Raw genomic sequence first — 25,839 nt, forward strand, 5'->3', positions numbered from 1 at the left:
CTACACTCCAATGAATTTATACTAGCTGCTAGTTCAGCGGCACCAGTTCTACTTGAATCTAGTTACCTATAATGTTTCAGTGTGGACAGTGGACAGTGGACAGAACGTAAACTATCCCTGGGTTCGGTTGCCATAGTGCACTAGTGAAGCACACCACTCAATTCATGTGCCTGCAGAGTTCTGTATTGTGAAAACTATGGGTCAGAGCCTCTACTGGATGAACTGGAGCTCTTCAAATTGACACCACTCAAGGATCTGCCCCAAAATAGCTCAGCTATTTCAAAGGTGCTTATTTCTGTGGTATCAAAGCCCTGAACTGAAATCTCTATGGAATCATAGGGTTAGAAGGGACCGCAAAGGTCACCTAATCCAGTGGTTCTCAAAGACAGTCCGCTGCTTGTTCAGGGAAAGCCCCTGGTGCGTCGGACCGGTTTGTTTACCTGCCGCGTCCGCAGGTTCAGCCGATCGCGGCTCCCACTGGCCGCGTTTCACCGCTCCAGGCCAATGGGGGCTGTGGGAAGGGCGGCCAGCACATCCCTGGGCCCGCACCGCTTCCCGCAGCCTCCATTGGCCTGGAGCGGCAAACCGCGGCCAGTGGGAGCCTCAATCAGCCGAACCTGCGGACGTGGCAAGTAAACAAACCGGTCTGGCGCGCCAGGGGTTCTTCCTGAACAAGCGGCGAACCGGCTTTGAGAACGACTGATCTAGTCTAATCCCCTGCCAAGATGCAGGATTTGTTGTGGCTAAACCATCCGTTCTTGAATGGGCCTCTATTGTTCCTCATCTTATACAATGTTAGTGTCAATAGTTTTTCTTTCCCCTGTGTCATCCCCACTAGCCTCTGTGCCACTGTGGTAGGTGGAGGCCAAGTGCCTCTGGGGAACTGCAGTCTTGGGCAGCCACACAATACAGCTTTACATTCCTGTTGTCAGGTGGAGAGGACCCATTCAGAACAGGAAGCAACTGTATTTCCAGGGTGGCCATGTGTACGGACAATGGAATGCAACAAGACAACAGCAATTTAAGTGTGAATGTCCAGAGTCTTTTTTTAAATGCCCACTCTCCATGCTTACTAGCAGGTGGAGGGTAATTTAATTTTTTTAAATGATTTGTGGCAAGCTCAGGGAAATTTCCTGAGCTGTTCATAGTTTTTAAAAGCCATTTGTTCTCCACACTTTGTTCCTGTCCAGTTAGATTTTCTTTTATTGCAGGAGGGTACATAGCCATTTGCAAAACAAATGGTAACTTATTCTCTAGACCTGAACTGTGACCAATGAAATAATGCAGTACATCAACCTTATTCAAAAATAATCCCCAACAATGTGATACTTGACGGGTCTAAATGGCTTCTGGGATTTGAGACTATTTACTACAGTTCTGGAAATGTAAAGGCAATGTTTATGTAAATTAAAATATTTATCTACATTGTCACTGTCAAGTGCCCACTGAGACACATTTTGCATGTATGATGACCTTAAGCAGCAGTAGCAGCAGAAATCACCAGCCGCAAACATGCTCTGTCTGGGAATAAAATACCACATGCATTTGGAATCTAAAATCCAAATTCTGCTCTCAGGGACTGTCAAGGTTCCTTCCCCACTCTGAACTCTAGGGTACAGATGTGGGGACCTGCATGAAAAACCCCCAAGCTTATTTTTACCAGCTTAGGTTAAAACTTCCCCAAGGTACAAACTATTTTCCTTTTTCCCTTGGACTTTATTGCTGCCACCACCAAGCGTCTAACAGATATATAACCAGGAAACAGCCCGCTTGGAAACGTCTTTCCCTCAAAATCCTCCCAAACCCTACACCCCCTTTCCTGGGGAAGGCTTGATAAAAATCCTCACCAATTTGCATAGGTGAACACAGACCCAAACTCTTGGATCTTAAGAACAATGAAAAAGCAATCAGGTTCTTAAAAGAAGAATTTTAATAGAAGAAAAAGTAAAAGAATCACCTGTGTAAAATCAGGATGGTAAATACCTTACAGGGTAATCAGATTCAACACATAGAGAATCCCTCTAGGCAAAACCGAAAGTTACAAAAAGACACAAAAACAGGAATATCCATCCCATTCAGCACAGCTATTTTATCAGCCATTTAAACAAAACAGAATCTAACGCATATCTAGCTAGATTACTTACTAAGTTCTAAGACTCCATTCCTGTTCTGTTACCAGCAAAAGCATCACATAGACAGAGAGAGCCTTTGTTTCTTCCCCCCCCCCCCCAGCTTTGAAAGTATCTTGTCTCCTCATTGGTCATTTTGGTCAGGTGCCAGCAAGGTTATCCTAGCTTCTTAACCCTTTACAGGTGAAAGGGTTTTTCCTCTGGCCAGGAGGGATTTAAAGGTGATTACCCTTTCCTTTATATTTATGACAGGGACCAAATGGTGCGCTCAGTTATACAACGCAACTCCCATTGGAACCATGGAAGTCTTAGCTTTACGATAGCAGAACTTGGACCATAATATGAAACTCTGTATAAAGAACATTTTAGCAGCCCTCATGAGTCTGAGAAGTAGCAGTGCGATTCCATCTGGCCAGTGGTAACAAGACCAAGGAAAGTGCTGCCTATATTTTAAGAGAAAAACAACATTTTAAGATCTAATTTTAGGCAGGCAGAGTGCTTTCAATCTAGCATTTTTCTAAGCACACCCTCCCTTGCTCTACCACACTGGAAAGATATGGTGATACATTTCCCCTTGAGAAAGGCAGGAAAGATGACTTCTTTCCTTTCCCAGTTCCTAGGGGGAGTGTTGAAGATTCCCGTACTCTCCAACTGCCCAAGACACATTGATTTGTAATGGTTTTCTGCAAGAGACCTTGCACCCTCCCCTTTCTATTGTTTGATGGCAGCAGTTGCTTTCCATTTTCTCTCAAAGGGTTGGTAAAGGTGAGCTAGGCAACAAAGAGACATTCTGCTTTTACCTCCAATCCAAGGAGGTGGGGTTTCAAGGCAATTTACTCAGTTCCTTCCTTTTCTCCTTTCCCTCTCCCTTCGGTTCACCTGGCTCAGCTGGACCAAGATGCTCTCCTCCCACTCCCTCTGTACTGTTGCTCTGAGCTCTATACCATGGAGCAGAGATGTCCCAAAGTGTGCTGGGCCTAAGGGAATCCCCACACAGGCCCCCTGAATATAGTTACTCAAACTGGAATTTGGTCAGGACATGAGGTTTAAGATCCCTACTCTTGCAAAAAGTGCCATGTGATTTTCAGTGACCGCAAGTGGTCAGGCCTTAGGTTTTAAGTTTCATACAAAAGGTGGGACAGGTTTAACAGATCAAGAAGAGAAATGTCAGAAGGAGAGGGACAGAGGTGTGGGTGTCTGTGAAAACTAGTTCTTACAGAAAAAGAAGGAGTTCAAAGTCCTGATAGACATTCTGGGTTTGCATTTTCAATTGTTGTCCATTTAAACTGATCGCCTGGTGTATCTGTATCTGCTATAGCTGCAGAACCATCCACCATATCCATACCCTTTTATTATGGCATATGTACACAACAGTTCCAATAATTTTGGGCAGCTAAAGCTTTCAGTTCCTTGGAACCCCTGTTACTGTAGTTGTTTAGACAGTATCGCTTCATCTACTGTAGCACTGTTGTTATGTAATTTAGAATGTTATACCTTTAGCTATAAGCCTCCATAGACAACTCATAGAATAGGTGTGTATAAAAACAAACATCTTCTGTATTTTCCACAGTATGCATCCAATGAAGTGAGCTGTAGCTCACGAAAGCTTATGCTCAAATAAATTGGTTAGTCTCTAAGGTGCCACAAGTACTCCTTTTCTTTTTGCGAATACAGACTAACACGGCTGTTACTCTGAAACCTGTCATAGAATCATAGAATCATAGAATATCAGGGTTGGAAGGGACATCAGGAGGTCATCTAGTCCAACCCAATGCTCAAAGCAGGACCGATCCCCGACTAAATCATCCCAGCCAGAGCTTTGTCAAGCCTGACCTTAAAAACTTCTAGGGAAGGAGATTCCACCACCTCCCTAGGTAACGCATTCCAGTGTTTCACCACCCTCCTAGTGAAAAAGTTTTTCCTAATATCCAACCTAAATCTCCCCCACTGCAACTTGAGACCATTACTCCTTGTTCTGTCATCAGCTACCACTGAGAACAGTCTAGATCCATCCTCTTTGGAACCCCGTTTCAGGTAGTTGAAAGCAGCTATCAAATCCCCCCTCATTCTTCTCTTCCGGAGACTAAACAATCCCAGTTCCCTCAGCCTCTCCTCATAAGTCATGTGTTCCAGTCCCCTAATCATTTTTGCTGCCCTCCGCTGGACTCTTTCTAATTTTTCCACATCCTTCTTGTAGTGTGGTGCCCAAAACTGGACACAGTACTCCAGATGAGGCCTCACCAATGTCGAATAGAGGGGAACGATCACGTCTCTCAATCTGCTGGCAATGCCCCTACGTATACATCCCAAAATGCCATTGGCCTTCTTGGAAACTAGGGCACACTGTTGACTCATATCCAGCTTCTTGTCCACTGTAACCCCTAGGTCCTTTTCTGCAGAACTGCTGCCAAGCCATTCGGTCCCTAGTCTGCAGCGGTGCATTGGATTCTTCCATCATAAGTGCAGGACTCTGCACTTGTCCTTGCTGAACCTCAGATTTCTTTTCGCCCAATCCTCTAATTTGTCTAGGGCCCTCTGTATCCTATCCCTACCCTCCAGCGTATCTACCATTCCTCCCAGTTTAGTGTCATCTGCAAACTTGCTGAGGGTGCAATCCACACCATCCTCCAGATCATTTAGATTCATAGATTCATAGATATTTAGGTCAGAAGGGACCATTATGATCATCTAGTCTGACCTCCAAAGCCATGTTATCCCATCATACCATCTCCTCCATAAACTTATCGAGTTTAATCTTAAAGCAAGAGAGATCTTTTGCCCCCACTACTTCCCTCGGAAGGCTATTCCAAAACTTCACTCCTCTGATGGTTAGAAACCTTCGTCTAATTTCTAATCTAAATTTCCTAGTGGCCAGTTTATATCCATTTGTTCTTGTGTCCACATTGGTACTGAGTTTAAATAATTCCTCTCCCTCTCTGGTATTTATCCCTCTGATATATTTATAGAGAGCAATCATATCTCCCCTCAACCTTCTTTTAGTTAGGCTAAACAAGCCAAGCTCCCTGAGTCTCCTTTCATAAGACAAGTTTTCCATTCCTCGGATCATCCTAGTAGCCCTTCTCTGTACCTGTTCCAGTTTGAATTCATCCTTCTTAAACATGGGAGACCAGAACTGCACACAGTACTCCAGGTGAGGTCTCACCAGTGCCTTATATAACGGTACTAAGACCTCCTTATCCCTACTGGAAATACCTCTCCTGATGCATCCCAAGACGACATTAGCTTTTTTCACAGCCATATCACATTGGCAGCTCATAGTCATCCTATGATCAACCAATACTCCAAGGTCCTTTTCCTCCTCCGTTACTTCTAGTTGATGCGTCCCTAGCTTATAACTAAAATTCTTGTTATTAATCCCTAAATGCATGACCTTACACTTCTCACTATTAAATTTCATCCTATTCCTATTACTCCAGTTTACAAGGTCATCCAGATCCTCCTGTATGGTATCCCTATCCTTCTCTAAATTAGCAATACCTCCCAGCTTTGTATCATCTGCAAACTTTATTAGCACACTCCCACTTTTTGTGCCCAGGTCAGTAATAAAAAGATTAAATAAGATTGGTCCCAAAACCGATCCCTGAGGAACTCCACTGGTAACCTCCCTCCAACTTGACAGTTCACCTTTCAGTAGGACCCGTTGTAGTCTCCCCTTTAACCAATTCCCTATCCACCTTTCAATTTTCCTATTGATGCCCATCTTATCCAATTTAACTAATAATTCCCCATGTGGCACCGTATCAAACGCCTTACTAAAATCTAAGTAAATTAGATCCATTGCGTTTCCTTTATCTAAAAAATCTGTTACTTTCTCAAAGAAGGAGATCAGGTTGGTTTGGCACGATCTACCTTTTGTAAAACCATGTTGTATTTTGTCCCATTTACCATTGACTTCAATGTCCTTAACTACCTTCTCCTTCAAAATTTTTTCCAAGACCTTGCATACTACAGATGTCAAACTAACAGGCCTATAATTACTTGGATCACTTTTTTTCCCTTTCTTAAAAATAGGAACTATGTTAGCAATTCTCCAATCATACGGTACAACCCCTGAGTTTACAGATTCATTAAAAATTCTTGCTAATGGGCTTGCAATTTCTTGTGCCAATTCCTTTAATATTCTTGGATGAAGATTATCTGGGCCCCCCGATTTAGTCCCATTAAGCTGTTTGAGTTTCGCTTCTACCTCAGATATGGTGATGTCTACCTCCATATCCTCATTCCCATTTATCATGCTACCATTATCCCTAAGATCCTCTTTAGTCTTATTAAAGACTGAGGCAAAGTATTTGTTTAGATATTGGGCCATGCCTAGATTATCCTTGACCTCCACTCCATCCTCAGTTTTTAGCGGTCCCACTTCCTCTTTCTTTGTTTTCTTCCTATTTATATGACTATAGAACCTTTTACTATTGGTTTTAATTCCCTTTGCAAGGTCCAACTCTACTTGACTTTTAGCCTGTCTCACTTTATCCCTACATATTCTGACCTCAATAAGGTAGCTTGCCTTACTGATCCCTCCCTTCTTCCACTCCCTATATGCTTTCTGCTTTTTCTTAATTACCTCTCTAAGATGCTTGCTCATCCAGCTTGGTCTACAACTCCTGCCTATGAATTTTTTCCCCTTTCTTGGGATGCAGGCTTCCGATAGCTTCTGCAGCTTTAATTTAAAATAATCCCAGGCCTGCTCTACCTTTAAACCCATAAATTCTTCAGTCCAATCCACTTCCCTAACTAATTTCCTTAATTTTTGAAAGTCAGCCCTTTTGAAATCAAAAACCCTAGTCGCAGATTTATTTTTGTTAATCCTTCCATTCAGTTTGAACTGAATTAGCTCATGATCACTTGAGCCAAGATTATCCCCTACAACCATTTCCTCTATGAGGTCCTCATTACTCACCAAGACCAAATCTAAAATGGCATCCCCCCTAGTCGGTTCAGCAACTACTTGCTGAAGGAATCCATCAGCTATCGCATCTAGGAAAATCTGAGCCCTATTATTATTACTAGCACTCATCCTCCAGTCTATATCTGGGAAGTTAAAGTCTCCCATGATCACACAGTTTCCATTAGTATTTACTTTATTAAAAACATTAAAAAGGGCTCTATCCATATCCAAATTAGATCCCGGCGGTCTATAGCACACCCCAAGCACTATCCCAGGGGAGGCTCTAATAGTTTTCTTCCCCAATTTAATTTTTGCCCAGACAGACTCAGTCATACCCATTTCATCGCTTCTTATTTCTTTACATTCTATCTTATCATTGATATACAGTGCTACTCCACCACCTTTACCTTTATTTCGGTCTTTCCTAAACAGCACATACCCTTCAATACCTGTAGCCCAGTCATGACTACTATTCCACCAGGTCTCTGTTATACCTATGATATCTGGTTTCACTTCCTGCACCAGTAACTCTAGTTCCTCCATTTTGTTACCTAGGCTCCTTGCATTAGTGTATAAACATCTTAATTTTTGCTGTTTAGCCTCACTCACATTCTGTACCCTATTAGGCACGGTTATTTTACTACCAGTATAACCTATTAGACTTGTATCTACACTGCCCTTCCTCCTACCTACAGCTGTATCCACTCTTACTTCATTTTCTTTCCACTCTATGCTGAATTCTGGCGTGGAGATTACCTGGACATCTCCCAACCATCTCCCCCAAATTCCTAGTTTAAAGCTCTCTTAATCAGTTGTGCCAGCCTCCATCCTAGAAGTCTATTTCCTTCCCTACTCAGATGAAGTCCATCCCGAGAGAACTGTCCTCTATCCATGAATGCCTCCCAATGGCCATACATCCCAAAGCCCTCCTTATAGCACCACTGCCTAAGCCATCTATTGATAGTCATAATCTTGTCACACCTTTGTTGCCCTTCTCTAGGAACAGGCAGAATCCCACTAAAGATCACCTGAGCCTCAATTTCCTTAAGCGTCCTCCCCAGCCTAGCATAGTCTCCCTTAATACTTTCCAGCGAGAATCTAGCCGTATCATTTGTTCCCACATGAAGGATAATTAGGGGATTCTTTCCCGCTCCCTTTAGAATCCTTTTCAACCTCAGGTCTACATCCCGTATCTTAGCACCCGGAAGACAGCACACCCTCCTATTTTCTGGATCAGCTCTGGTTACAGGCCTATCTATTCTTCTCAGTAAAGAGTCCCCAATCACATAGACCTGCCTTTTCCTAGTGACGGTGCTATTCTCCAGTCTATCCCCTGTTCCCTCTGGCTGCAAGTTCTTTCCATTCCCATTCTCCCTTGTAATCCTTTTTAACCCATCCTGTATCCTATTGGGGCTCATATTTGGTGTAATCTCCATTAACTCTTCCCCTTTTCCTATAGGACTAACCTCTCTTCTCTTCTTCCTTGCCCTGTCACCCTCAGTGACTACCTGCTGAGCCCCTTCTTCATTTTCCAACTCTGCAAACCTATTCTTAAGCTCTATTTCTCCTTCACTAGCCCGCCTTTTCCTCTGCCTAGTTCTTTTAGTCACATGCTTCCACTGACCACTTTCCTCACCCAGTCTCCCCTCAGAATTCCCTAGTCCTGCTTCCATCTGCAAGTCTGAGCTTTTCCCTTCAGATACCTCATGTCTTTGCTCCATAATCTGCTCAAACCCCTTCCTAAACTCTACCAGACTTTCCACCTGCATCTCCAAACCTCGGATCTTTTCCTCCATCAGCTCTATCAGACGGCACTTCATGCAGACAAAACTCTTACCAGGTGCCCCCTCCAGGATCATGTACATACCACAGCTTCCACATCCAGTCATCTTCATTTATGAAGATATTGAACAAAACCTGCCCAAGGACCGACTCTTGGGGCACTCCACTTGATACCGGCTGCCAACTAGACATGGAGCCATTGATCACTACCCGTTGAGCCCAACAATCTAGCCAACTTTCTATCCACCTTCTAGTCCATTCATCCAGCCCATACTTCTTTAACTTGCTGGCAAGAATACTGTGGGAGACCATGTCAAAAGCTTTGCTAAAGTCAAGGAACAACATGTCCACCGCTTTTCCCTCATCCACAGAGCCAGTTATCTCGTCATAGAAGGCAATTAGATTAGTCAGGCATGACTTGCCCTTGGTGAATCCATGCTGACTGTTCCTGATCACTTTCCTCTCCTCTAAGTGCTTCAGAATTGATTCCTTGAGGACCTGCTCCATGATTTTTCCAGGGACTGAGGTGAGGCTGACTGGCCTGTAGTTCCCAGGATCCTCCTTCTTCCCTTTTTTAAAGAAGGGCACTACATTAGCCTTTTTCCAGTCGTTCGGGACTTCCCCCGATCGCCATGAGTTTTCAAAGATAATGGCCAAAGGCTCTGCAATCACATCCGCCAACTCCTTTAGCACTCTCGGATGCAGTGCATCCGGCCCCATGGATTTGTGCTCGTCCAGCTTTTCTAAATAGTCCCGAACCACTTCTTTCTCCACACAGGGCTGGTCACCTCCTCCCCATGCTGTGCTGCCCAGTGCAGTAGTCTGGGAGCTCACCTTGTTCGTGAAGACAGAGGCAAAAAAAGCATTGAGTACATTAGCTTTTTCCAAATCCTCTGTCACTAGGTTGCCTCCCTCATTCAGTAGGGGGCCCACACTTTCCTTGACTTTCTTCTTGTTGCCAACATACCTGAAGAAACCCTTCTTGTTATTTTTAACATCTCTTGCTAGCTGCAGCTCCAGGTGTGATTTGGCCTTCCTGATTTCACTCCTGCATGCCCGAGCAATATTTTTATACTCTTCCCTTGTCATTTGTCCAATCTTCCACTTCTTGTAAGCTTCTTTTCTGTGTTCAAGATCAGCAAGGATTTCACTGTTAAGCCAAGCTGGTCGCCTGCCATATTTACTATTCTTTCTACACATCGGGATGGTTTGTCCCTGTAACCTCAATAAGGATCCTTTAAAATACAGCCAGCTATCCTGGACTCCTTTCCCCCTTATGACAGGTTTCAGAGTAACAGCTGTGTTAGTCTGTATTCGCAAAAAGAAAAGGAGTACTTGTGGCACCTTACGAAAGCTTATGCTCAAATAAATTGGTTAGGGTCTAAGGTGCCACAAGTACTCCTTTTCTTTTTCCCCCTTATGTTATTCTCCCAGGGGATCCTGCCCATCAGTTCCCTGAGGGAGTCAAAGACTGCTTTTCTGAAGTCCAGGGTCCGTATTTTGCTGCTCTCCTTTCTTCCCTGTGTCAGGATCCTGAACTCGACCATCTCATGGTCACTGCCTCCCAGGTTCTCATCCACTTTAGCTTCCCCTACTAATTCTTCCCAGTTTGTGTGCAGCAGGTCAAGAAGAGCTCTGCCCCAGTTGGTTCCTCCAGCACTTGCACCAGGAAATTGTCCCCTACCCTTTCCAAAAACTTCCTGGATTGTCTGTGCACCGCTATATTGCTCTTCCAGCAGATATCAGGGTGATTGAAGTCTCCCGTGAGAACCAGGGCCTGTGATCTAGTAACTTCCGTGAGTTGCCGGAAGAAAGCCTCGTCCACCTCATCCCCCTGGGCCGGTGGTCTATAGCAGATTCCCACCACGACATCACCTTTGTTGCTCACACTTCTAAACTTAATCCAGAGACTCTCAGGTTTTTCTGCAGTTTCATACCTGAGCTCTGAGCAGTCATACTGCTCCCTTACATACAGTGCAACTACTACACAGCATTTCATACAGCCGTTTCTTTCACTGGATGTCATAAAACCAGCCTGTTAAAATCAAAAAGTCAACTATCCAGGACTGTGTGCGTAGACAAATAAAAAAATACACATCATGTTGGTATTTTTGTCAGAGAACTTCATTGTCAGTTCAACGAACAGAGCTCGCATCCAGCCCGTTCTTTTAAGAAAAATCCTGGTTTCAAAAACAACCACAGACCAGGTGCATTTCCATGATTTTCTTCTCAATAGGGGGCATTAACATATTGAGAGGCAGCGTGGTTTAGAGGAATGAGTAACTGGCTAAGCAGCAAGAAGCCACCAAATCTCAGTGATCTCTGTGTCACCAGCTCCTGTGATATTTGGTGTTTTTATTGAAACCCACACTGCTGGAATCAGCTTTCATTTAAAAACTTAAGGAAAACTTAAAAACGTGACGCAAAGTTACCCTAAAGGCTCAGAAACCAGAAGGCAAATAAAAAGAATCAAAATTTGTTTGTTTGGAGTCTTTTTAAATCTCATGATTGTAAAACCAATTTCATGATTTTTTGGGACCTGCCTGACTCACGTTTTTGTAAACTTCTGGGGACGGGGTAGAAACACTTGACGTTGAGCAAGTCACTCTCACTTAAACCCTCTGCTTCTCTTTCCCCATCTGTAACACAGGAATCAAAGCCATCTTCCTCACTGTTGCCTGCTCTCAAGGTTTAATTACAGATCTCATGATATTTGGAATTGATATTAAAGCCTCAGCTCTGGGAGTCATATGATTATGTGAGATCTCAGCTAACATTTTCTAAAGAGTAAGTTTCTAGCCCCCACAGTTGCAGAGAAAGGCTGGAAAATGTGACGCCTCAAGGCTCAAATACTAGAAGGCCAAGAAAAAGGCTAATTTTTTTTTCCAAAAAATTCTCGATTTCTTAAAACCAATTTCATGATTTTGGGGCTCTGACTCATGATTTTTGAACACTTAGGGTGGGCAATTCTACCTCTCAAAAGTGTAAAGGAACTAATTAGTTAATGTCTGTATCGTGTTTTCAATATGGAAATACTATTTGCCATAAGTGCCAAATATTGTTGACAATTCTGTATCCCCTTATTATTATTACTATTTGTAATACAGCAGAGCCGAGAAGCCTCAAAGAAGATCAAAGATCCATTGTACTTGGCATTACACATAGTAAGGCCTTGTCTACACTGGCAAGTTACTGCGCAGTAAAGTAGTTTTCTGCGGTGTAACTCCCGAGGTGTACACACTGCCAAGCCACTTGGTGCGTAGAAATTCCTTAGTTGCAGTGTTGCAAAAAACCCACCTCGATGAGAGTCGTAAGCCTTACAGTGCAGAGGCTCCAGCGCTGTATTGGCAGTGTAAACACATTACAGTGCAGAAAGCCATCAGTTGGCCCCCGGAAGCATCCCATGATCCCTCAAGTGGCTGCTCTGCTCATTGTTTTGAACTCGGCTGCCCTGGAGAGATGTGCCCCTCCCCTTTCAAAGCTCCATTTCTGACAGCCCTTGCGTGCTGTGCTGATCTGCTCCAGGACACAAAGCAAACCATTAACGTGGACTGCTCATGCTGTTGAACAGAGAGGCAGGTGTGTGTGTGTGTGTGAGAGAGAGAGATTGCTGTGCAGGGAGCCGGGGGCTGATGTCTGGGTGTCCCCCTCCCCCTGCCTCAGGACAAGTTGCTTCCTGATGCTGTCTGAACTTACAAGACAGCATGCTGACACACTCTCTGACCCCCAAAACACAGTCTCTCCATACACACACACTCCCTGTCACATACACTGCCCCCCCCACCCCACTTCAGTTGAAAAGCAGCTGGCAATGTAGTAGGATGCCCATGGAACAATGGGATTGGGAAACCTGTGTCATGTGACGCTGTGCCTGCCCCATGAAGCATTGCAAACCCTTCCCAAAGCACCCTGCGGCCAGTTGCACAGTGGGATAGCTACCACAGTGCACTGCTGTCTTTGCCATTGCAAGAGCTGCTTATGTGGATGCGCTCCAGTGTCACAAGGAGCACAGTGTGGACATGCAACAGCGGTTTAATTCTAGCGCTTTAATAAAAGTGGTATAATTTGTTGCGCAGAAACTTGCCGTGCAGACATACCCTACAAGACAGTCCCTGCCCTTAAGAGCTTCTAGTCTAATTCGATTAATTAAATCGAATTAGATACATGAATTTGACTTGACTTTTCCTTGCTCATAAAGGAGGTACAAGATACAATCTATCCAAACAAGGCCATGTGTGGCTCAGGGAGGCATGGTTTCAGACATGGGAGAGCAGCTTTAACTTGGAGCCCTGTCAGCAATAGCTATCCCTGGGTGTACTGACTCAGTGCACCCCCTAGGTGTTCTAGCCAGCCTACTCAATTTGGGGAGGGCTGAACTGACTGGCTGCAGGCCCTCAGGCACAGTGGGGGTTACAAGTTCCTTGTATTCTCTCTGGCCAGACTTTCTACCACTGGACAGTATCTGCCAGGGGTTCTGCTGACCAAAATAAAAAAGCATAACGCAGGGCTCAGTGAAGACTATCCTGTGAGATCCCTCTAGCCATCAGCATGACACAAAGAAATAGAGTGGAATCCCAACCTCACTAAAGTTAATGGGAGTTTTGCTATTGATTTCAATGGGACCAGGATTTTATTCATGAACTTTAGCCAAGCGGCACGATTAAATAATGGCAACACAAACATAATATATAGTAGCTGTATCACTTTTTCCATTGCCTCCTGTCCCTTAAAAAGCCCTGGAATCTGAAAAAAGAATTGTCCTCATCAAAATGGTGAGCAGGATGAAATCCAGCTGTATACTAACATTATTGACTTCCAGCTAATAAGATTTTCAGGAGTCCAGCAGCCATCAAGTGTTTACAGGCTTCTTATTTCAAAACGGCTCAAAACCATTCTCAGCAGAGGAGCAGAAAACCAGAGGCTCAATAATGCAGGAGCTACTGGTTGGGACTGTCAGCTGTGCAGCCAGGAAGATATTTATAGAAAAGCCTTTTGTACAGACCACTACAGTTTAGTGTAGTAATAACAAGTTACAGTGAAGTGAAAAAGTAACACAGCCATGCATTATAGACTCCACTTTAAATGGCCAGAGGAAAAGCCTGTAATTTAGAGAGATTTGAATGGCAAAACCTGGTCATTGTAACAGATACTTTTTCAGTTTCTTTATGGAGATGGTGAAAAAGAAATACTGGACTGAAGAAGTCAAGTTGTGTGAATGGTCATTCAACGTTGCTCAGCTGTGAAACCTCACAAAGTTCAACCCCCCCGTTAGAGAAATATGTGCCTTGAGATTTGCTGTTCACTCAGGAATAAAACTGTAATACACCGAAGGTGGTGTTTCCTTTTTAAAAAGAGTCTGTTCTCCCTTTGTGTGCATTCCTCAGTTTCTGAGTCTTTAGCCTGCAGAAAGAACATATTTTTCTGTAGCATTTTTTTTCATCACACGACACAGGATTTAAACTAAAACAGAGCAAAACCTTTTTTTAAGCGCAGATATATGTATTTAAGTTATTTTCATGATAATTCAGATCAACTGTAAAATTATTTCCGGTTGTATTACATTAATGCCTAGGACTTCAAGTGAGCAAGACTGATGTCCCATTGTGCCAGACACAGTGTAAACACACAGTGAGAGACAGTCCCTGCCCCAGAAGGCCTCAATCTAAGATGACAAAAAAGACAAAGGTGAGGAAAGAATCAGAATCAGAGGAATTGTGGCAAAACTCCCATTGATTTCAATGAAACAAGGATTTCACCAAGAGAAGAAGTTACTTGTTTAAAGTCACACAGCAGGTTAGCAGCAGAGCCAGGAACAGAATCCAGTTTAGTGTCTGTCAGGGTTCCTTCCCCACTCTGAACTCTAGGGTATAGATGTGGGGACCTGCATGAAAGACCCACTAAGCTTATTATTACCAGCTTAGGTTAAAACCTTCCCCAAGGTACAAACTTTGCCTTGTCCTTGAACAGTATGCTGCCACCACCAAGCATTTTAAACAAAGAACAGAGAAAGAGACCACTTAGAGACGTCTTCCCGCCAAATATCCCCCCAAGCCCTACACACCCCCTTTCCTTGGGAGGCTTGAGAATAATATCCTAACCAATTGGTTACAAAATCATCAAAGACCCAAGCCCCTGGATCTTGGAACAATGGAAAAATCAGTCAGGTTCTTAAAAGAAGGATTTTATTAAAAAAAAAAGAAAGGTAAAAATCATCTCTGTAAAATCAGGATGGAAAATACTTTACAGGGTATTCAGATTCAAAACACAGAGGATCCCCCTCTGGGCAACACCTTAAAGTTACAGAAAACAGGAATAAACCTCCCTCTTAACACAGGGAAAATTCACATAAAACAAAAGATAAACTAATCCGCCTTGCCTGGCTTACCTATACTGGTTGCAATATTGGAGACTTGAATTAGAATCATAGAATCATAGAATATCAGGGTTGGAAGGAACCTCAGGAGGTCATCTAGTCCAACCCCCTGCTCAAAGCAGGACCAATCCCCAACTAAATCATCCCAGCCAGGGCTTTGTCAAGCCTGACCTTAAAAATATCTAAGGAAGGAGATTCCACCACCTCCCTAGGTAATGCATTCCAGTGTTTCACCACCCTCCTAGTGAAAAAGTTTTTCCTAATATCCAACCTAAACCTCCCCCACTGCAACTTGAGACCATTACTCCTTGTCCTGTCCTCTTCTACCACTGAGAATAGTCTAGAACCATCCTCTTTGGAACCACCTCTCAGGTAGTTGAAAGCAGCTATCAAATCCCCCCTCATTCTTCTCTTCTGCAGACTAAACAATCCCAGTTCCCTCAGCCTCTCCTCATAAGTCATGTGTTCCAGACCCCTAATCATTTTTGTTGCCCTTTGCTGGACTCTCTCCAATTTATCCACATCCTTCTTGTAGTGTGGGGCCCAAAACTGGACACAGTACTCCAGATGAGGCCTCACCAATGTCGAATAGAGGGGAACGATCACGTCCCTTGATCTGCTGGCAATGCCCCTACTTATACATCCCAAAACGCCATTGGCCTTCTTGGCAACTAGGGCACACTGTTGACTCATATCCAGCTTCTTGTCCACTGTAACCCCAGGTCCTTTTCTGCAGAACTGCTGCCAAGCCATTCGGTCCCTAGTCTGTAGCGGTGCATGGGATTCTTCCATCCTAAGTGCAGGACTCTGCACTTGTCCTTGTTGAACCTCATCAGATTTCTTTTGGCCCAATCCTCTAATTTATCTAGGGTCCTCTGTATCCTATCCCTACCCTCCAGCGTACCTACCACTCCTCCCAGTTTAGTGTCATCTGCAGACTTCCTGAGGGTGCAATCCACACCATCCTCCAGATCATTTATGAAGATATTGAACAAAACCGGCCCAAGGACCGACCCTTGGGGCACTCCACTTGATACCGGCTGCCAACTAGACATGGAGCCATTGATCACTACCCATTGAGCCCGACAATCTAGCCAACTTTCTATCCACCTTCTAGTCCATTCATCCAGCCCATACTTCTTTAACTTGCTGGCAAGAATACTGTGGGAGACTGCATCAAAAGCTTTGCTAAAGTCAAGGAACAACATGTCCACCGCTTTTCCCTCATCCACAGAGCCAGTTATCTCGTCATAGAAGGCAATTAGATTAGTCAGGCAAGACTTGCCCATTGGTGAATCCATGCTGACTGTTCCTGATCACTTTCCTCTCCTCTAAGTGCTTCAGAATTGATTCCTTGAGGACCTGCTCCATGATTTTTCCAGGGACTGAGGTGAGGCTGACTGGCCTGTAGTTCCCAGGATCCTCCTTCCTCCCTTTTTTAAAGAAGGGCACTACATTAGCCTTTTTCCAGTCGTTCGGGACTTCCCCCGATCGCCATGAGTTTTCAAAGATAATGGCCAATGGCTCTGCAATCACATCCGCCAACTCCTTCAGCACTCTCGGATGCAGCGCATCCGGCCCCAAGGACCTGTGCTCGTCCAGCTTTTCTAAATAGTCTCGAACCACTTCTTTCTCCACAGAGGGCTGGTCACCTCTTCCCCATGCTGTGCTGCCCAGTGCAGTAGTCTGGGAGCTCACCTTGTTCGTGAAGACAGAGGCAAAAAAAAGCATCGAGTACATTAGCTTTTTCCACATCCTCTGTCACTAGGTTGCTTCCCTCATTCAGTAAGGGGCCCACACTTTCCTTGACTTTCTTCTTGTTGCCAACATACCTGAAGAAACCCTTCTTGTTACTCTTAACATCTCTTGCTAGCTGCAACTCCAAGTGTGATTTGGCCTTCCTGATTTCACTCCTGCATGCCTGAGCAATATTTTTATACTCTTCCCTTGTCATTTGTCCAATCTTCCACTTTTTATAAGCTTCTTTTTTGTGTTTAAGATCAGCAAGGATTTCACTGTTAAGCCAAGCTGGTCACCTGCCATATTTACTATTCTTTCTACACATCGGGATGGTTTGTCCCTGTAACCTCAATAAGGATTCTTTAAAATACATCCAATACTTCTGGACTCCTTTCCCCCTCATGTTATTTTCCTAGGGGATCCTGCCCATCAGTTCCCTGAGGGAGTCAAAGTCTGCTTTTCTGAAGTCCAGGGTCCGTATTCTGCTGCTCTCCTTTCGTCCCTGTGTCAGGATCCTGAACTCGACCATCTCATGGTCACTGCCTCCCAGGTTAGGGACGGGTTGGAGAAGATGGATTTCTGTCTGGCCTCTCTCAGTCCCAAGAGAGAACAACCACGTAAACAAAGAGCACAAACAAAAGCCTCCCCCCTCCAAGATTTGAAAGTATCTTGTCCCCTTATTGGTCCTTTGGGTCAGGTGCCAGCCAGGTTAGCTGAGCTTCTTAAGCCTTTACAGGTAACAGGATGTTGCCTCTGGCCACAAGGGATTTTATAGCACTGTATACAGAAAGGTGGTTACCCTTCCCTTTATATTTATGACAGTGCCTTAGCCACTAGAACAAGCTGCTTCTCCAATATTAAAACTCAAGTAAAATCTGAAGTGTTAGCCATTTATGGTCATTAGGGGCCCATGGAACTATTTTGCCACTGTATGTTATTAGACCAGCATTCTGGTGATTTTTCTCTACTTATTTTCTACTTTCTGTACACAAAATAACCCTGCTAAAACTAAATAGATTATTCTTCACTTCCTATCTTATGTGCACTGAGATGTATTGTTTACAGTTGCCATGTTCTACTTTAATTGTGGCTGCATTTCTATCAAAATATACCTGCGTGCATGTATGTATCTTACACATAGGTATAAATTGCAAATATTCAAAGAATTCTTAAATTCAGCTAATGTTGTAGTAATGAGAGAGAATATTACCTTTCAATAATCCTAGAGTATAAAGTACAAACAAACAAAATTAGTAACCCAAGAGTTAAGAGTTGCAGAGTTAAGATTTCAGTGAATCAATACAGTACTTTCATCCTGGCATTACTGAGCTGGAAATTGAGTACGGATGTTTGTACTGTACAGTTAATATGCCCAGTCAACAAAAATAAGACAGCATTTTTACAGCCTGTTAACTCTTCCTTTTGTAAATTACTTACTGCAATTCCACTTGTATTAGGGCTAAATTCTGCTCACTGATCCATATATGATGGATCTCAGTTCTCACATTCTAATCTCCCTGATGTCCAGAACTCCCAGTGACCTCAGAGGATGCACTCCTTACATGGTCAGAGACGAGTTTTCTCCTTTGTTTAGGAGTTATGTAGATGCACCGAGTAAATTATGAAAAGAGTGAAAAATGTGTGTGTTTACATTATATTTAATAGCCCCTGCATCTTACACAAGGATTCCTCATGCTCCTGCCCTTTGGCTCATAACAGTCAACAGCTTCTCCAGGCAAAAAATTCAAAATCACGACATAACAAATATTAGATTTTGCACCCTCAATCCCAAAACAGTGAAAATAATAATAAAAAATTTAAATAATGCAGAGTAGGTTGCTTGGAACATTTCTAATTTTTACCAAATCAAGGATTATAGTCATTATTTACATTATTTATAATTAAGGTCCTACTTAATTTGCGATATTGCAGATATTGCAGATCGTGCAATTAGGCTTCCACCACAATTGTGATTTTAATTAACTTACTTTGCATAGTCCACAATTTTGACTATGGCTTTACATTTCTTCCTGGAAGGCTAATTAGCCCCATAAAAATCAGGCCCTACATAGTTAAGAAATCAGAGTCTAGAATGTAAATGAGAATTGGGCCTTCTATATTTAGGAAAGCAGAAACTAGAGAGCAAACAGAAAGTAGGACTACAATATTTCAGATAAAATACAAAAAATTATGGGCTTACATATCTTCTTGAATGGCTAATTAGCCGTATAGTGTAATCATGTTTGTAATTAGCATTCAATTTTTTGGCAAAAGACAAGTGACTCAGATTAACTGCATTTTAAGAAATGAACCACTGATCTCATTTCATTTCCACTCGTGTAGGTTAAACGATAAAAGTGACAACAAACTGCAGCAACTTAAATTACAAGTAATTTGGAACTAGAAAGGAAAAGCAGGATATAATTAAGCAGTGGTCCCCATTGTGGCCTCTAGCAGCTGATAATAAACTACAATGTGAATTATGTGCTCTGAACTGAAGGCCAGAGTGTCCAGGGCAGTTATATACTAGGGAACATAATGAAGGGTTCTACTTGTTTTAGAGCATGCTTAATTTTTTTTTTAACATTAACATCTAAACTAATAGTCTTATTGTAATGAGGTAATGTTGGATTTTTTTAAAAAAATATTAAATGTACACTTGAACACTCAGGCTGTGCAACAAGAGTTAGAGACTATTGGAAATGCAGTCCCACTGGCAGAGTCTCTGCTAAAAATCTATAGTACATTCCAACATTCCAATTCAATAGTATATCAAACAAGCTATTCATACCGTTTGTCTCCATTAATGTTCTAGTCCAAACAGTTTAATTTGCAAAAATCTTTCTAGCTTAACTCTGTGTTAATGTTGGTATTACCCACCGCACGCACACACACACACACACACGTAACGAAATGAGCAAAAGCACCATTGTTCAGTGTTACAGCAGTTTTTAATAAGAAACCATTGTGAAATGCTCAACGATTCACAGTTCACACATCCAAGCTTTCTGAGATAAAATGCAAAGAAAAATGTGCACACATAGTGCCTTGGGTTTGGCACTGCTAGTGATTCAGTGTCTGTGTATGAAATAGGGTCTTATTTACAATAAATCATACAGTGCATCTGTAGAACTTCTTTTCAAAAGTGGCTAATTGCTACCAGGCTACATTTTCAAAAGCACTATTTTGTGGGCACAGGCTTGGTCAGGGAGGCCCAAATCTAGGGGTGCGGCAGTTACCTAAATACAATTTTTGAAAAAAATTAACGGGGTCAAAACTGTTTGAAAATCAGAAACGTTGCCTACCAGACAATATAGCTGAAGTTGGCACAGCCACAAAAACACATGCAGCTAGAAGCAGGCAGCTATATCGTGCCTACACAGGTGATTTTGCCCACACCTGTCTCTCACAATCATTAAAGAATTGTTATCCTCACAGCACCCCAGTTAGGTAAGGAAACATTAGCCCCATATAACAGATGTGTACTGAGGCACAAGGCAGATTCAGCTATATGCCCACAGTCAAAAAGGATACCTGTGGTTGAACCAGGAGTTAAACCTATGTCTCTCAAGCCCCTATCCAGTGCCCTATCCACCAGACTCGCCCTCCTACCCAGTACAATTTTCAAAGACAACCTAAAAGTCCATGTGATGTAGGTAGGATTATGGCTCTAGAGCAGCTTAGCAAGGCCAAGGAACAGAGACTTGCCAATTGTTACATCTTTTGTGGAGCTTTTCTCATGGTCACTAAGAAGGGAGGGTCCCAGCAGATTACAGGGCACACCAGGAAGGGAAAAAAAACTAGGGAAATTCAGTTGTCATCTCCTAAGTAGCGAAAAATGAGAAACAAATAATGGATCTCAATGAAAGAATGAACCCCCAGCGAGAAGCATGTCTCAGGGAGCAGATGACCAAGTAGCCAGGAAGTCTTAAAAGAAGCCAACAGTATCTCATCATGCTGGGTCTGCTGGGAGTTCTAACATTAACCCTCAACAGAAGAAACTGACTGCCCCATTAACACAATAACTGGCCCCTGCTCTAGTACCTCCTGCTCAACCATCATTCCTTCAGTCCAGAACATACTTCCCCGTGGCATTCCACTCCTGTGCCAGACCAGGGAAAGGAAAATATGCACACCTCCAATTTTCAGACACTATATCCCCCCTACTACTGGTCTTTGCTTTATTGTGGTAATCTCCTAAAAGCACACTCCACCACCACTATCCTTCACCTGTTCAGTGTGTAACTGAATCATCTTTTCCCTGTTTTTTCATAGACTTTAAAGGCCAGAACATGGCAATAGTATCATCTAGTCTTTCCGCCTAACACTGGTCATAGAATTTCACCCAATAATTCTTGCATCAAGCTCAATAATTTGTAGTTGAAATAGAGCATAACTTCTAGAAAGACATCTGACAAGTGAAACCTTGATACGTCATTCCCTGGTATGTTGTTCCAATGGTTAATTACCCTCACATAAAAATGTGTGCCTTATTTCCAGGCACTGGATCTGGTTATGCCTCTGTTTGCTAGATTAATGAACTCTCTACTATCAGATATCTTCTTCCCGCATATGTATATATAGGCTCCCATCAATCCAGCCTTCTTTTTTTATAAACTGAAACATTAAAATGGGGAGAGAACACCATCATGGTCAATGCTGGTAGATGGGAAGAGAGTTCCACTCTGACTGTTCTTGAAAAATCCAGTTTTTGAATCTCACATAGTCCACGAAGGCCTGCATCACCACTACCATAGGGTAGTACCCATTTCTGCTAACGTACTCCTGGGATTGCTGGGGAGAGGGTGCAGAGAATGGGCACATGGGTTCCATCAGTGGCACATTAGCTTAGAAAATTCCACTGTTTAAATCCTTCACTGATCTCTGGCACATTAGCCACATTGCACATTTACAGTTATTTGTGATCAATACCACTCCATCCAGAATGCACTTCCAAATTCAAATGATTTAATATGGCTGTCCCGGATTGGTATTGGTCAGCCGGGCACCAGAGTGAGTACCATGCTTTCTTTCATGGAGAGTGGGGCTCTCATCCAGGCTTGGCGCTTCAATGTCAGCTTCACCACAGAGGTGCAGAAAAAGCCTGATCTTATATCCAAGCTCTGTGGCCACTCCTGACTGTCCTTGAGACCTGGGAAAACTCAGTCCTACTGGTCTGTGATTGTGGTGCAGACCCAAAAGAACTTTGCCCATGAAAGATCATCCATAGGGACAGCATGCTGTGTTGGACTTGGGCAGTGGTATCAAGTGCTCTCCCATTGCTTGAGCTGCTGGTTTGACTTTGGCTTTCTAAAGGTTCAGCCAGTGAGTGAAGTCCTTAATTCAAAGCAGAATGTCTAGTGTGCACCACTGACACGTACAACAGTGATATCCCGTTGGTCCAACCAATAACAGTTCAAATCTGTGATGTAGAGAAGGTCTTCAGGGCTTGCTCCTGCTTTCACTGATTTCAGAGCAGGCCTTTGCTGTGTACATGCCTGTCCCCATTCCCAGCAGCCAGCATAAGGAGTGATCTGTGTTTTGTGGAGAGGAGGCAGTAAACAATGTGGGTTCAACTTCAAGTGAACTGAAACAGACAGGCCACAATACAAACCCAGTTGTCATTTATGCCCCAAATGCAAAATGGTGATTGTGTCATTTTCATCCAATAGGTTCATTTTTCAGATGCATGCAAATTAGGAGCATATGTTGTGTGCCACTCCTATTTACACCAGCAATTGCACTCTTATGCACACTTCCATCAGCATGCTCCCCACGTCCATGCAAGATGAAGAGACAGATACCTGCTATATGGGCAGCCCCTTTTCCCACTAGAGGAGATGTACATCAGGCTGTCTTGGCACACCACAGGATGACCATCCTGGGCAGGAGTTTGGGCTCAGTCACTGTTCTCAAAGCATGAGCAGAGTCTCTGTGGTTTCCTCTTGCTATAAACTACCAGCAACAGGGTCTGACTGTGCCCTGTCCAATGTCATCTAACCGCATTGGAACTTGCTGCTGTTGCTAGGGGGAATCTATCTTAATAAATAACTTTTTCTGGCTCTGCTCTGTACAAATGGCAGAAGCAGAGTGGCTTCTGCCTGAGCCTTGTGGCTTTTCCCCTGATCATTTGTCTATTTTCCTGCTGTCTTTCCCGTGCACAGGATTGCCAGACACCCCCACATGCCTAGCATGGCTCATGAGCGTGTGAATTTCCACATTGCTTAGTAACTCCTCACAGGAAGTTTGGCTGGTTTTATGGCAGCCTCTCAGAGCTTGGGGCTGGCTCCAATGTTAGGTCACAGCATTTGGTTTTGCAGTGCCAAGCTGCCACAAAGCTGACTGCCTGATTGATTGTATGTGCTGCTGGATGTAACAAGATTGGTCTAGTGATTCAATGCAGGGCAGCTTGTGTTCAAACTGGGCATCAGTAGGTATTCCCGGGTGTAGTTTCTGGGGCAAGATTTTGAGGTTGCAGTTACCAGTTGTACCCAGACTCACTTCTTTCATGTGGGTGTATTTTCCTGGCCAACTTCGCAGGACAACCTTCCTAGTAGTAACATCTTTTGGGCTGTCCACAATTCACTTGCACCCCACGTGAGCTCGCCTTTGAAAATGCTTATTGGGAACTAATTCCACTTCTAATGACTGTTACAGGTACAAAGGCCCACTTTAATATTCAAAGCCTTTGAGAATATAGGGAATAATGTATTAAGACATAGCAATGTTACCAAAGGTAACCATTTTACTCTAGGGTGACTCCATTGCAGTCACACTGGTGCTTAACTGGTGTAAAGGAGTTGTGAATTGGGCTCTGAGATTGTAGCTGGCACTGTGCAAGTTTGTGAAGTGGGAGAAGAGTATCCAAGGAATTCCCGCTTTGCTGTGCAGAGGCAAACCACAGTCCAGCAGGGACTGCGTGAGTCTCACACGGCCACTGATACCAGATTCCCTGGAACATAGTGCAGCTGAGCTGTGGGAGGGCAGAAGGCACATGCTGCTCCCTTCTAAAGGGTGGCGGAAGCTCCTGAGGTGGAAAGCATTCTCCCAGCGCACACAGAAGAATACTGACTCATTCAGCATGAATGCTTTCAGCACCCATCGGTGCATGGCCTCTCTTTATTCCCCCTCCCCCGACCATCACGTGCAGGCATACACACTGTGGGAAGGGACTGTAAACCTACACTATAAGCCTAAATCTGTCCAAGGTAAAAACATAAGACTTGAGTGTTCTATTTTAATTAGACCAGTTGCTAAATGATATGTAAGCAGCATCATAAAAATTTTAAACTGATCTCTTCTTTTAGCTAAGAAAATTCCACATACTTCACTGAATTGAGGCTATAAAGATTTGAGACTGTTCATTCTCCAGTGAGACCTGTTATTTTGTAATAAGTCGATTAGTCATCTGGCAACCACTTTAGTTCAATCTAATCATCCACAGAATGGGACGGTCAGAAGTGCCAAAATAGGTCTCCTGTACGTGGAAACTTAAAGTCTGAAACGTTGTTTCCAGAAAAAACAAGAGAAGAAAATTAGATTGACCAAGAAACAACAAAAGGATAAAACAATAAATAAATAAATAAATAATCATAATAATAAAAAGGTGTGGCTGCAAATGCCTTGCAAGTAGTAGTTTTTTTAAGTCTGCTGAATCTCACTGCTTTTTGGTTAGTATTCTGCCTTAATAGGTTCTTGTGGACAAGTAGATGGGATTAATTTGCAATGGTAAATCAGCAGCATGCTGGCTGGGTGTTCACTATGAAGTCAGTTGTTACAGTTGTCACTCAGTGTAATTCTGCTGAGAGTGCAAGTTAAACACTAAGAATTTTGGAGATCAGAGGAGTACTGAGATATAGGAACTGTACTTAAGCATCAACCATTGGAATGGGGCATTTAACGCACTGCACATTAATAATTTTTTCTGCATAGGTATTGGTAAAATGAGGTTTAAAAAATATAACAATGAAGATTTTATTTAAAATGGTGCCTGGCTTTAATCTGATACTTTAAAAGATAACTGAAATTGTTCAGTTTAAAGACCAACTATAAAACTCAGGATTATCCCATTCTGTTTACTAAACTTTATCCCAAAATTTGATGTGAACAAATTAGATACTACTTACAGGTTATTCTATCATCATCTATTATAGTTCCAATCTATTATAGCTCAGGAAAATATCAGAAAATACCAAATTATATCAACACAAAAAATATATCAAGTCCCCAGTGAAATCTTGAAACCAATCTCCAGATTTAAAGGATTTTGCTGCCCAGAATGACATTCCGTTGGAAAGGGTAGATTTGGTTTGGATCTGATTTAATGGGAACGTCTTTTTAAAAAAACCACACGCTCACATATGAACTAGAAACATCCAAGATATTCTGTCTGATAATATTTTCACATAACAGTTATTTATCATAACAAAAAATCCTAGACAAATAAAACTGCCTGCTTTTATTTATTCATATAGCAGGTCCCAAGTAAACTCATTTCTCACCCTGCAAAACAATAAAAAAAATCCTTTACAGTAGCTATTGCAAAATTAGACTGCAAATCTATTTGATTTGGTAAAGAAATTTTAGGTAGTACAATATCATGGCTGCAGTATACTCTTAATGTTTTACTTGGACACTTTTACCTACTCTGCCACAGCACCCATGTATGCACCCAACACGAGTTCTTTCTTTGTTTTTTCAAAAGGCTAAAGCAATTAATTTTGATTCCGAACCAGACAAGGAAAGTGAAAATAATGGTTCATTCACTGAGCCTATAAACAAGTGGACGGTACACTTGGCAAAAAATTGTGACCAAGTGTAAGTGGGTGTAACTACTATGAAAATCTCTTGGTGAAATTCTGCAGTGGAGTACACTGCACCTCCTGTTTTGTAATTCAGAAGTAAAG

The 25,839-nt window shown here is 42.9% G+C and overlaps 1 long non-coding RNA gene across 1 annotated transcript in view; it reads left to right on the forward strand.

Moving 5' to 3' along the window:
- Positions 1-25,839, forward strand: part of LOC114019298 — a 96,870-nt gene that overhangs the window by 32,271 nt on the left and 38,760 nt on the right. The gene's annotated exons all lie outside the window — the stretch shown is intronic.

Source organism: Chelonia mydas, chromosome 3 (genome assembly GCF_015237465.2).
Source record: "Chelonia mydas isolate rCheMyd1 chromosome 3, rCheMyd1.pri.v2, whole genome shotgun sequence".
In the NCBI taxonomy this organism is placed as follows: Eukaryota; Metazoa; Chordata; order Testudines; family Cheloniidae; genus Chelonia; species Chelonia mydas.